Source organism: Rhopalosiphum maidis, chromosome 4, assembly GCF_003676215.2.
Source record: "Rhopalosiphum maidis isolate BTI-1 chromosome 4, ASM367621v3, whole genome shotgun sequence".
Taxonomy (NCBI): Eukaryota; Metazoa; Arthropoda; class Insecta; order Hemiptera; family Aphididae; genus Rhopalosiphum; species Rhopalosiphum maidis.
In genome coordinates, this window is record NC_040880.1 from 30,123,214 (window position 1) to 30,135,564 (window position 12,351).

General features: G+C 23.1%; 1 protein-coding gene across 2 annotated transcripts in view; it reads left to right on the forward strand.

The window, feature by feature from the left end:
• The first annotated feature begins 3,612 nt into the window (after positions 1-3,612).
• Positions 3,613-12,351, forward strand: part of LOC113549550 (arrestin domain-containing protein 3-like) — a 79,230-nt gene continuing 70,491 nt past the window's right edge. For both annotated transcript variants that reach the window (XM_026950905.1, XM_026950907.1), the window contains exon 1: positions 3,613-3,753. The gene's annotated coding sequence lies outside the window, so the exon portion shown is untranslated. The remainder of the gene's footprint in view (positions 3,754-12,351) is intronic.

Consider the following 12,351-nt stretch of genomic DNA (forward strand, 5'->3'; position numbering starts at 1 on the left):
CTTATTATATACGAAACCAAAATTGTATTTCACATAAATATTAAGTATAAAAAAATTAAAGCAACCTTACAACTTTTGTGGATTTTAATAATATGATATAATATATAAATTAATAATTATGTATTTTAAGTTATGTTTTTCGTTCCATTGAATTGAATTTAAAATTATTAAATAATGATTTTCTTATGCTATTTAAAGAGCGTCTGTAGGGATTCAAGCTTTTTTTTTTTGAAATTAGATCCACCTTTTTACTGTTAATTTTAAAACGTCCATTTTTTTTAAAGATCTTATTGTTTATAATATATATAAATTAAAATTCAAACGAGTTTAGTTTCAAAATTATAAAAAAAAAATTTTAAATAAACAAACTTTATGGACTATAATTATAAAAGTTAATAGAGATATAATACGGGGACTATGATTGTTTGAAAATTATTGTAATTACTATAATAATTATTTTAAGTATTATAGTATGTTAGTCTTTTATAATTTATAAAAATTGCCCGAGTATTTAATAATTAAGAATTCAGAACTAAAGTTAATAATTCAGAAATTCAGTCGAAAAATCTTATTTTAAAAATAAAAATTAATATGTACTCCTTAAACGGTTTAGAAAATCTAAGTAGCCAAGTAAGTATCTGATACTGTGATCTTTAAGTATACTAAAAAAATCCAAAAATAAATTTTAATAAATGCATTATCAAACGAAAAAATGGGTGAGAATTTTTTAATGATGACTCTGTATAGATCAGAGTAATAATAAATTCTACTTAAACCTGTTTATTTACATACAATTAGTATACTTTACGTTATTACGTTTCCTACGTATTAATACTGACGTCAGATTCGTTTAATATTATGTTAATATTTATTATTATATTTTGGTCAATTATCTACCTGTACTAGCTATAACTGATATTAAACTTATACTATGTTTAACTTTTTAGTATTTATAATTCACGTAACATAGTTATTACTGTATTATTAACTTGGATATAAGAAACTTATATTTAAGTGTAATTATTATTATTAAATATAAATAACCCTTGTATATCTGTATAAAAGTTAATTAAAAATTAAATAATACTCAGTATCAAATAATACAAGCTACTGTGTTATATGACGTAGAATTCACATTAATTTACTTTAATACAAAGTCTGTTTTAAAATTAATAATTTATTGATTATACAAAGTCAGTGTGTGTGTGCTGTTTTTTTTGTGTTTGTAATAATCATTCTTAGAGCAGTTGAAATGCTTTAATTTATAATTCCAAGGATAGTTTCTAATAGAAAATTGAATCTAGTTGGTACTCAATAACCTAATCAAAAGTAAAAATGCCTAGTACTTTCAAAATAACTGGAAAAATAGTTATTTTTATGCATTAAAACCAGATTTTAATAAAATCAATTTTGATTGTTGTAGCTTAAAAATAATTAACTGTAGAGATATGTAATTATGACTATAACCAAAAAAATCTAAATTTTATAAGTGTTCATAAATACAATTTTTTTTTTTTTGATATTTGAAATTTAAATTTAAACGAAGAATTACGATTCTTATATAGTTAGACTGTTGTAATTCAAAAATCTTATTCGTGACTTGAAACTTTTACATATATCATTATGTTTATATACATAATGACATTTTCAAAACATTTAGATTAATTTTAAGCTATTGTCTGTGTATAACACGAATCTATTCATACCGTTCTACTAAGTTGGTATTGATTCAAAATGCAATAATGATGATGTATAATATGAATATTCATACTAATATAATTATTAATAATATAATAAATGTAATTTTCAGCCAAAAATAGTCCATCCTAAATTATTATTTATTATTAATAGCAAAATAAAATCACTATTATAGCAATTTGAATTTTGAATATATATTATAAAATAATAAATATACTTTGTAATATAGTCTGACAGTACCGTATTGTTTTCGCATGCATTGATTTATCATTGAATACAAATTTAACACATACATTATTAGAGTGACTTTTTGAAAAATATTCGTATACTTTATTTCGTTATCTTATTCTTAGAAGATAAAGTTTTCAATCTGCATACAAATGTCGGTTGCAGTGTGATTTCCATATTTTTTTTTATTATTATTACAATTTGTTTTGGTTATTACAATATTTTACAGATATTTATATTGTAATATAAAATTAGCCTATTTAATATTTAAATATTCTTGAAAAAAGAATACTATCATTTTAATATTTTATTGTGTGTAAAGTAAGGGGCATCATTAATTTATTTCAAGATTTTGTTGATATAAGTATTGTTTTATATTATACATGACGCGGTGTTAATTAAATACTTAATGTTTCTATGGTAAACTTTGCTGTTTAAGTTAACTTTATAAGACAATGATAATTTATTTAAAGTGAATTTAGAAACTAGAAATTATATAGTTTGAACTCTAAAGCTACAACTCTGAGAACTTTACGGTTGCCGAACACTTTTTTGTATTCAAATAATATAATAATGGTAAAATATTGGTTAACACAAGACGATTCATTAGTTACGAGTCAGTGATTATATTTCAGAAGGTTATTACTTTATTTTGTTTCCTGCAATTATCGTGAAAATAATTAAGTCTTTTTGAAATTTTTTGAAAGCTTTATGAACCTTCTTTCAAACTGATACTCATAACGTTAATGGCAAAATATCAATTTTAGGCAATAATTAGGCTATACGATAATTATTATACCAGATTTATAAAATTCAATACCTACAGTCTATGTATTGTATCATATATAACAATGGCAATATTTTACTTTTATGTTATTATTTAGATGGTATTTAACACATCGATACATTTCTTGCAATTACAGCGTTCGTGTAATGTTAATAAGTAGACAATTGATTTTGTTTTGCTAAAAATGTATTAAAGAATTTATGGGTGTTTAATATGTAGAAAAATAAAGTACTCTTTAAAAATGTTTAAGTTTTATACTTTTATATATATTGTGAGTTTCTAATATTAATTATTCAATAATAACTTAAATTATAGAATTACTATTATAAGTATTGCATTTATAAATAACAATTTAATTTTGTGTAAGTACTTTTAATTCAAATAGCATGTTATCTTATTGTAGTATTTTTTTATTGCCTATTATACCGCCACCTATCGTGCAAGATTAAATTTACGAAATGTCGTAAAATCACCCTTTTTGCCCAGGTATTAGAGAACTATTAATTTTCTTTGATAAAAGTATTAGTTTTATTATTTATAGATTATTCAGAAAAATAAACTGTTTGATTAGGTACGATTTACGATAGAAATAAAATAATATTACGTTTTTTTAAATACATGTTTGATGATGTTTTATTTATTTTATATTTTGTACGTGAAAAAAATCGAAAAGGTTATGTTATTTAAAAATCAAAAAATAAATAAATCAAACAACGAAAGGCTGTCGGATTTTTTATTTTTTATTTTCACCTCTGTAAGTTAGTATATATAATATAAACTCATTTTCTGCAGGGATTTTCGCGCGCATATCAAAAGCACACCCTTTGTGGTGTATCCCGAGGGAGGTCGCAGCTTGGCGCCGGATGTATTTGGACTTTCAGTTAGCGCGGTGACGGCAACTGAGTCGTTCGATGGCGTTTGGCACGTGAAACTTACGTCAAAATAAAACGTTACAGTTTACTTTGGTAAAATTATTTTGAAATAATAAAACAAAATTGTACTAGTGTCGTAGATATAAAAAAAAATTCGTCATTTTCCCTGTAAGTACTAAATTTTGTATATATTTAAATAATTTAGATTAGATTTAAATTTAAAAAAATATTAGGTTTATACATTTAAATTAGATGCTAAACAGAAAGTTATCTATACGTACTAGTTTTACAGCAGTGTGTTTTTTATTTATATCTAAAGACACTTTGTATAGAATATAAAATACTTCAATAATAAACTTTGATGGTGATTTTTGGATCAAGTATAAATAGTTCCTCTATTTGTCAAAAGTATGACAGTTCCTCTATTTGTCAAAAGTATGACATCTCAGTCATTTTCAAAATAAATGAGGGAAAAACGGAAATGGTTTTGCAAAACCAGATTTTGTATTTTTGTTATTGAATAATTAATAATTGTTGAGAACTTTTTTTTCAACAAACAATTTTCACTAACTTATTATATTCTTCATTTATTTTTTATAATTTTCAAGATATTTTAGCTGTTTTTGTGCTATATATAAATATAAATAAATTATAGTTAAAATTGTTGACAACATTTTTGTTTGCTAGTAAAAAAACTTGAAATTGAACTATGAATTAAAATATTTGTAGTAATGTGTATTAAAGTAAAAAGTAAGTCACACATTTTTTTGCTTTGAAGTTCACGAATTTTAATAATTCAACAAAATCAACAAAATTTTAACGACATTTTAAAATTTATATTTTTTAGTTTATAACTAATTTTAATGTGTTACAGTTTTAATTTTAACACTTAAGGTTCAAATAATGAATACGAGATTTCATATAAGCTTTTAACTGGAATTTTAAAATAAAGTTTAGTTTTAATTCATATAAGGTACATCTTTTTATGAGTGTGAAATTTAAATTTTGGCAAACTGGATAATCACATGTAAAATAACGATTTTTATTATTTTGTTGTTATGTTTTAATTTATATTATATTCTATAAAAAATTAATTATCAATATAAATAATGTTATAAGTTATGAGTTATAACTAACATCTGAAAATAAATTATTTATTTATAACATATATTTTCGATAATGATTAACGTGCTTAAATCAATATTAGAATGTACAATCCATATTGTAACTAAGTAGCGTAAAATATATTGGTGTAGCAGTCTTGGAATATTGATTAAATTAGGAATGGTTTTTAATTTTTTTAATTATAATAAATCTCACTGTTCTATAATGTATTAACAATTGTATAACAGATAATGTATATCGTTTAATATAATTTGTAGTTATATTTGGTTAAGTTGGGTTTTATACATTTTATTTTGTTTATATATTTAAGGTAAAAATAAAAATTTATGAAGCTATAAGTTATTTGTTGAGTGAAATTAAATTATTTGATAATGTCTTACAAAAAAAATATTTTTAGTTAAGTTATGAATAAAAAATTTGCAATTTAGGTACGAATTAAAAAAAGATCCATTATAAATATTATAAATATATAAAAAATAAAAATGCGCCTGCATATTTACGAAATTTATAGTGTTTTAGTTATTTGTAGTGATAATATCTAAATATAATATCTCTGTGGCTATAATTTTTATATTCGTAATTAATTATTAATTATATAAAGTTGATTGCGGAATTTAATTAACCTCTGGTTATATCTTAATTGAAGAACGATTGTAATATTACGTAATATCCAAGAAAATATCGTCAACTTGATACATAATCTAAAATGAAGGTTACCGTGTCCTCAGATAAAACACCAAACTTATTTACACAAACAGAGCTGTCACATATCATACAACAAAATTATTTCGACAATAGAAATTAGCATTATAACAGCTAGGCCACGGTGTCAAGCAAGCATAATATGTAGTGATACTAATAATTCAACTGGCATTTAAAATATATTGTTATACGTGATATGATAGAATATTAGGCATATCTTAATATGGTAAGAACAATTATTGATCTGATTGGAAATAATTTGTGACTTTTTTTGTGATAACTTAAAGTTTTTGTTACGTTTTTAAATATTTTTAAAAGAATTTTAAGAATAAACCTGAAATGTAAATGTAATTTTTATCAAATAAAATATCACTAAAAATATTGATTTATGATATTTTTTATAATATATTGATTGTTACTCGGTACAAAAATAGTTCAAAGTTGATCATGAAATCTGAAATAGGAATAATAATATTTAAGCACCTTAATTAAATTAATGTATTTCGATTAATTTAACATTATAAATAGAAAATAAAATAAATTTTGCAAGCAATTTTAAAAATCACTATTAATATTAATTGAAGGAATAGCTTAAAAGAATGGTGAATTTGAATAAATATTATTGACCCAAAAAAGTGTTGTTGAAATTCGAATGCTTAGAAAAAAAAAATATTGCCTATGCAGTTTTCAAATTTTTAAATCGTTATAAGTTCAATTTATCAGGAATTTCGTATTAGACTCATATTTTTTCACCAAGCCTTAAAATTGTCATCAATATGAAAAAAAAAATGATGACTATTGTCAAAATTCAAACTTTAAGCGTTCATAAAAAATAATGTGGATTTATGCTTAACTTTTTTTTTTTTAATTTACATACAAGAACAACTTGTGAGGAACCTTTTGTTAAATTTTTAAGCTCTATTCGTTTTTAAATTATCACAAAACGTCACTCAAGACACGAAATTAAAGATTGAAGTTTTTTGAATGCTCAAAAAGGTGATTATAGATACAAAAATAATAACACGCGCATCGTTGTAAAACCAATACTTTCATGTGAGATGTGACAGTGTGTACGAGTGTCTTTTATATTCCTATTGGTCCTTTAGTAGGCTGACTAATTTGTTCCAATAATTTCGAAAAACGGTTGTTATTTATTTTACACTAAATCTTGGTGTATGTATAACCTTTTTTCTAGTTACCAATGTTAATATTTTTGAATAAATAAATGAATATCACTGTAACATAATAATCCACGGTAGTTTTTGGCTTATCTACTAAATAATAATAAAACAGAATTTGAAATATTTGTTTTAAAGTTTTTTTTAAAGTCCAAGATAGCCTATTTATAGAGATGATTTATGTGAATATTTGTAAAACCGCGTATAACTCATTTACATTTAAAGTATTCAAATATTATACTTTTTAAAGTTTAGGCAAGAGACGGGTAAAAGAATTTATTATTATATAGCGAGTACAAGAATAAACACAGTGAGCCACCTCTATATACCCTAACTAATAGTCAAGCTTACAAATCTGTTCAGAATTATACGTTTAACAAACGATAATTTATGCGAGATATCGATTCCAGTATAATACTTACCGAATTTCTATTGAATTTCTATTTATGATGATACTATTAAATATTACTTTTATTTTTATTGTGAATTCTACATTTATACTGATTGTTAGATACACATACAACTACTGAATACACATATAAAATATTGATTTTTCTATCAAAATTATACTTCATTTACGTTTTTTGATGTAAGTTAATATTTCTTATAAATTCTACGTAAGCTAGGTTATATAAACGCTGCATCGGATTTATTACTTGTATAATTATTATTTATAAAGCATATTACATGGTGGTGGCGTGCACAGTTGCAACAAAATATATAGTATTATTATAATATTGTACGCACATCGTAAACTTATTATACAATATAATATTATCGTATTATAATCGGTCGTAAAGTTTGTTTGTATTTGTTCAATATAATCTACTTTCGATTCACTCTTAAATACGCGCGTAGCTCTAGATTGATTACGTATGTAGTTAATTCGTCGATTTTGGTTTATAAATGAGTAACAATTTTATTTAAACGCATTTAAACATTACACTTGGTATGATAAAATAGTAAATACTACTTATGTTGCAGTTATACGTTTTTTTTAATGCCTGTTATCACACAAAAATATTCCCCGAGTATAGGACGTTTAGGTCTTCAGATAATGGCGCAAGTATCATAAAAAATAATATCAAACTATACTATATACTTTGAAGCTCTATTAGACAATTGAAGTATTACAGTAAAGCGTCGATCAAGATATGCTTAATATTTTTATGAAATAATTGGCATATCCTATTGCACTTTTTAACACTGTGTAACAATTCTGGTTGATGTCAAGGATTATCTTCGTATATGTATAGACAAAAGAGATTAATAAATAATTTAATATTATGAATTATAAATTTTATAAAAACGATAATACTTCTGTATCTAATTATGCTTATCCTTAAACAATATGATAACGATTTTATATTCTGTATAATTTAAAAATTTTATTAAATTAAATTTAATGTAATGACAAATTCAATACGTATGAAATACATTTCACTAGAACAGTGTATTTTGGTAGGCTATGATGATGACCTATATATTATATACATGCTGGTACTTGAACAGGCGTGTCGAAATTACTAATGTTATATTTTTGTTTACCTTAAAAAATTCACCTTAGATATTTCATTATTTGGGAATAATAAATGAACCCATTGTATATTTTTTTGAAGAAAATAATAATACATATAATACAATTTATGTGCTTTATACGACATCTTACGTCAATGCACGCACACAGAATCATCATTAAATATTAATTCATTCAGAAAAAAAGAGTGAGCAGTTTATTAATATTATTATTCTATACAGTTGTTATTATTCCAAAGAATTTCGTAGTTTGTCACAAAAACGTAAAATCACTATACAGTATACACTATATAGTATATATATATATATATATATAACACAAGTAACATGTACATTGTATAAGTGTGGTATGTTAAAAGTCTGGAAAATAGAAGATTTTTTTAAATTGAAAATTGAACAATGGAAGGACTGCCTAAATTATTCCGGGGTTTCCGTGGCAATTTGGTGCTGAGCTGGTAGCTGGTATTATAATATATTTTGCTCTGTATTACAGAAAGTAATCAAAACATACACGAGTATATTTGAATAAAATAACCCCGAATATTCGATTATAATAAAGATTTATTTTATCCGGCAGGTATAATATGTAGTAGCTACTATATGATGTACTGTCTTGATTAAAAACAAAAAAAAATTATTATGATTATACACGTAATTTAAAAACGTGTTCCTAATAATTACTACACAAATAAACCATTAAAACGTACGAGATTGGCTAATTAATTATTTTTTGTAATGTTTTTGTCAACAATAATTGAAACGCCTAGAAACCTAATGTTTTGATTAAATATTTGTTTAAGTACTATTTTCAAACGTTTCACTCGCGATTGAGTGTCGATTTGTATTTAAAATAATTTAAAATTTTTAAAATAAGTGATTATTAATTTGTTTTTATACATCGACCATAAAATTATTTCATTTTATCGTTTAAATAATAATAATAAAAAAAAAAATAATAATAATATCAATTAATAAAAACTGATTAGAAGACATAATTATATAATTGAATTTAGTTATTAAACATATATTGTAATATATTTTTATATACTTTATGAGAGAAAATTAAAATGCTTACAAACGGAAAAAAAATAAAATACTTTTATTATACTATATTTTCAAATGTTAACTATTAAAATTGAATATTTAATATTTACAATATAATATCTCCGCTATTTTAACGATTTTCAAATTGTGGTTAAAGATAAACAATAATGCCATTATATTATAACACTATAGGCTTTAAGTTTATGCATAACCACATCTATATATTTTTAATTATTTTTATTTACAATAAAGTCAAATAAATATTGATAAATATTTTAAAATGTATTACAATACAAATAATGACTGTGTGAAACGGGTTTTTTTTATTATTTATTGTTTGGATATTAATACGCCATTTAAATTTTAATTACTAAACCTTTTTTACTTTCGTTGTATTAATCAACTGCTTATATATATTATTATTCATAACATATTGCTATTATACGATATCAGCACGCAGCAACTGTTGCAAACAATTTGTACGATGTATACCTACACGTAATTCATCGTTGTATGAAAAATATAATTATATGAACATGAATAGTTATATTTTAAAGTTAATAATAATATAAATTGTAATAGCAAATTCATCAAAATAATATTTAGTGAAAATTATATACCTAACATGAAAGTGAGTTATATAAATACTGTTGCCTGAAATATTTTTTGAAAAAAATAAAACGTTTTTATTTCAATATATATTGTAAGTACAGCAGACTCTGTTTATATTGTTTATAAGATTCACTTTAGGACCAGCACAAAGTGAGCCTTATAAGCAAATGAATCTTATAGATGAAGTGGGGAAAAAAAACAAAATTTTAATTCATTATTTATGAATTTTATTTTACTATTTATATATTTTTTTATTTTAATCTACTTTAATACACATTAGTGGCATATTACATATTATTTATTAGTGAATAAATGAAAAATGAAAAAATGAAAATATTAATATTATTATACAAATTATTATACTTTAATAAAGAATTATAAATTATGTATGTACATTGTACATACTTATTATTTATGAAAAAAATTTGTAATTTTGGCTTGTTTTAAACTATGTTATTTATTTTTTATTTGTTGTACAATAATTAAACAGTATATACACATTATAACGCATGAATTAAAACTAGTTATAACAATATAACTAACAAAAATATGTAATTTTGAAAACAAATTTATTTCTAAATGTTATAATAATTATTTTTCAACATGTTTTACGATTTGAGTCTCGTAATCATAAACGAAGTGGTGAGACTTATAAGTTTATAACCCAATTTTTTATAATACATTTGGATACGTCAGGTCCATTTCAGACAATTTTGAATCTAATAAGTGATTGAATCTTTGGTGAGTCTTATAATAATATTTACTTGATCAAAAAAAAAAATCAGCTTGAAAATTGAATGCAAGGTTTTTAAATAGTTATTTATAAATTAAAAATGTTAATGATATATCATAAATATAGTTTTTATTTATATGTATCTAATGTTAAAACGTTGACAAAATTCATTAAAAAAACATTTGGAAATAATATTTTTGCTAAAAATTTATAAAATTTTTAATTTGTTTAGTCAAGAATTGAAAATTTAATATAAGTTTGTCATAAATAGATCATATTTTAAACAAAAAATCTTAAAAATATATAAACACAATTTTTTTTAAAGAGATTTGAATTTCAAATTTAGTCTATAATGACGACATTATAGAATTTGACGAGGTTCATTCAACATATAGATAGAAGTACAGTACGGCTAAGTGGTAATATTGTTTATTTACTTACATTATAAAAGTTCAACCTATACACAATACTGTTGGTATTATATATTTATATTATATTTCATTTTATTTTCTAATTATTCAACTAATAAAAAAATATTATCCTATTTTGTAATTGTCAATTAGTGTTTTTTGTGAATAAATAATTAAAATTTGCGTTAATAGCTTTTGCTACTGTAAGAAACATCTGACCGTTTTTAGTCTGAAAATTAGGAGCGTAACACGATGTTTGTATAATATACGTAATGATGTTATACAATGTATATAATAGCTAAAGTTTGGGGTTATTTTTATTTTATTTTTTTATTTGAGATTTTCATTTTATGTAATACGTTTTTGTTGTGGTTGACCGTTATATAGCTAATTAAATTTTCGGTCGACCAATGGCACTTGGACAACAAATCAACTATCTATTGATTATATATTTTTACAAAATGTTTCGATTTAACTGATGATATTTACACAATATACCTAATATACACGATAAAACAAAAATAATAAACATAAACAAGAGATGCTGTTAAAATGAAAAGCAATTAGTGCATCAAGCTTAACTGTAGAGTTACGTCATAGAACTTTTATGATATTGATTCAAAAGAAGAAAATATTTATGTTTATATTTTTACTAACAATTGAAAGATTTGAATAAATGTACCTATATGTATAAAACGCAGTCCTTAGAGTTAAATTTCGTGAATGTTATGATATATTTTATACTGCCTTGATTTGATTGCTGCCTATACTATATAGACCAATAGAATACTACTGAAACATTCAAAAATAATTAAGTATAAGCTAATCAAGAAGCGTAATAATATAACATTAGACATATGGATTTACAACAATAGTATTTCAAATGAAGGACATCCAAGGAATCCATAAGTCAATATCAATAAATCCCTCAACTACAAGTAGCACCTAGAGCGTGAGAAAAATCAAATCAAAACTAATATCTACTTAATTTTGAGCTAGAACTAATTAGAGTTCTAAAACATCTGTTTTTTTATCTTTACAATTACTTTGTTGTATATCTTAGCAAACGGAGCAAGGAGTGCTCATTATACAAAATTGAACATTTAATAAAAATGTCATCAAACTATATACGGATAATAACAGGAACAATCAAGTTCTCGTAAATCCGGTGACTACAAATCCTCGCCAATATAGCTCCACTAGTTCCGCGAAGAAACGAGAGTATAGAACTTTGTTTGATAATATACAAAATACTTGATATCTCCCATCGTTAAGGATATTATGAAACACTCTTTGAGTTTTTTGAAATCTAAACACCCCATTTGAATCATTGAATGAAAAGTAGAAAGAAGGAACAAATAACAATAGAAATCATCAAATATACAGACATTTTTTTTTTTTTGGTATAGATGATCCAAATATTAAA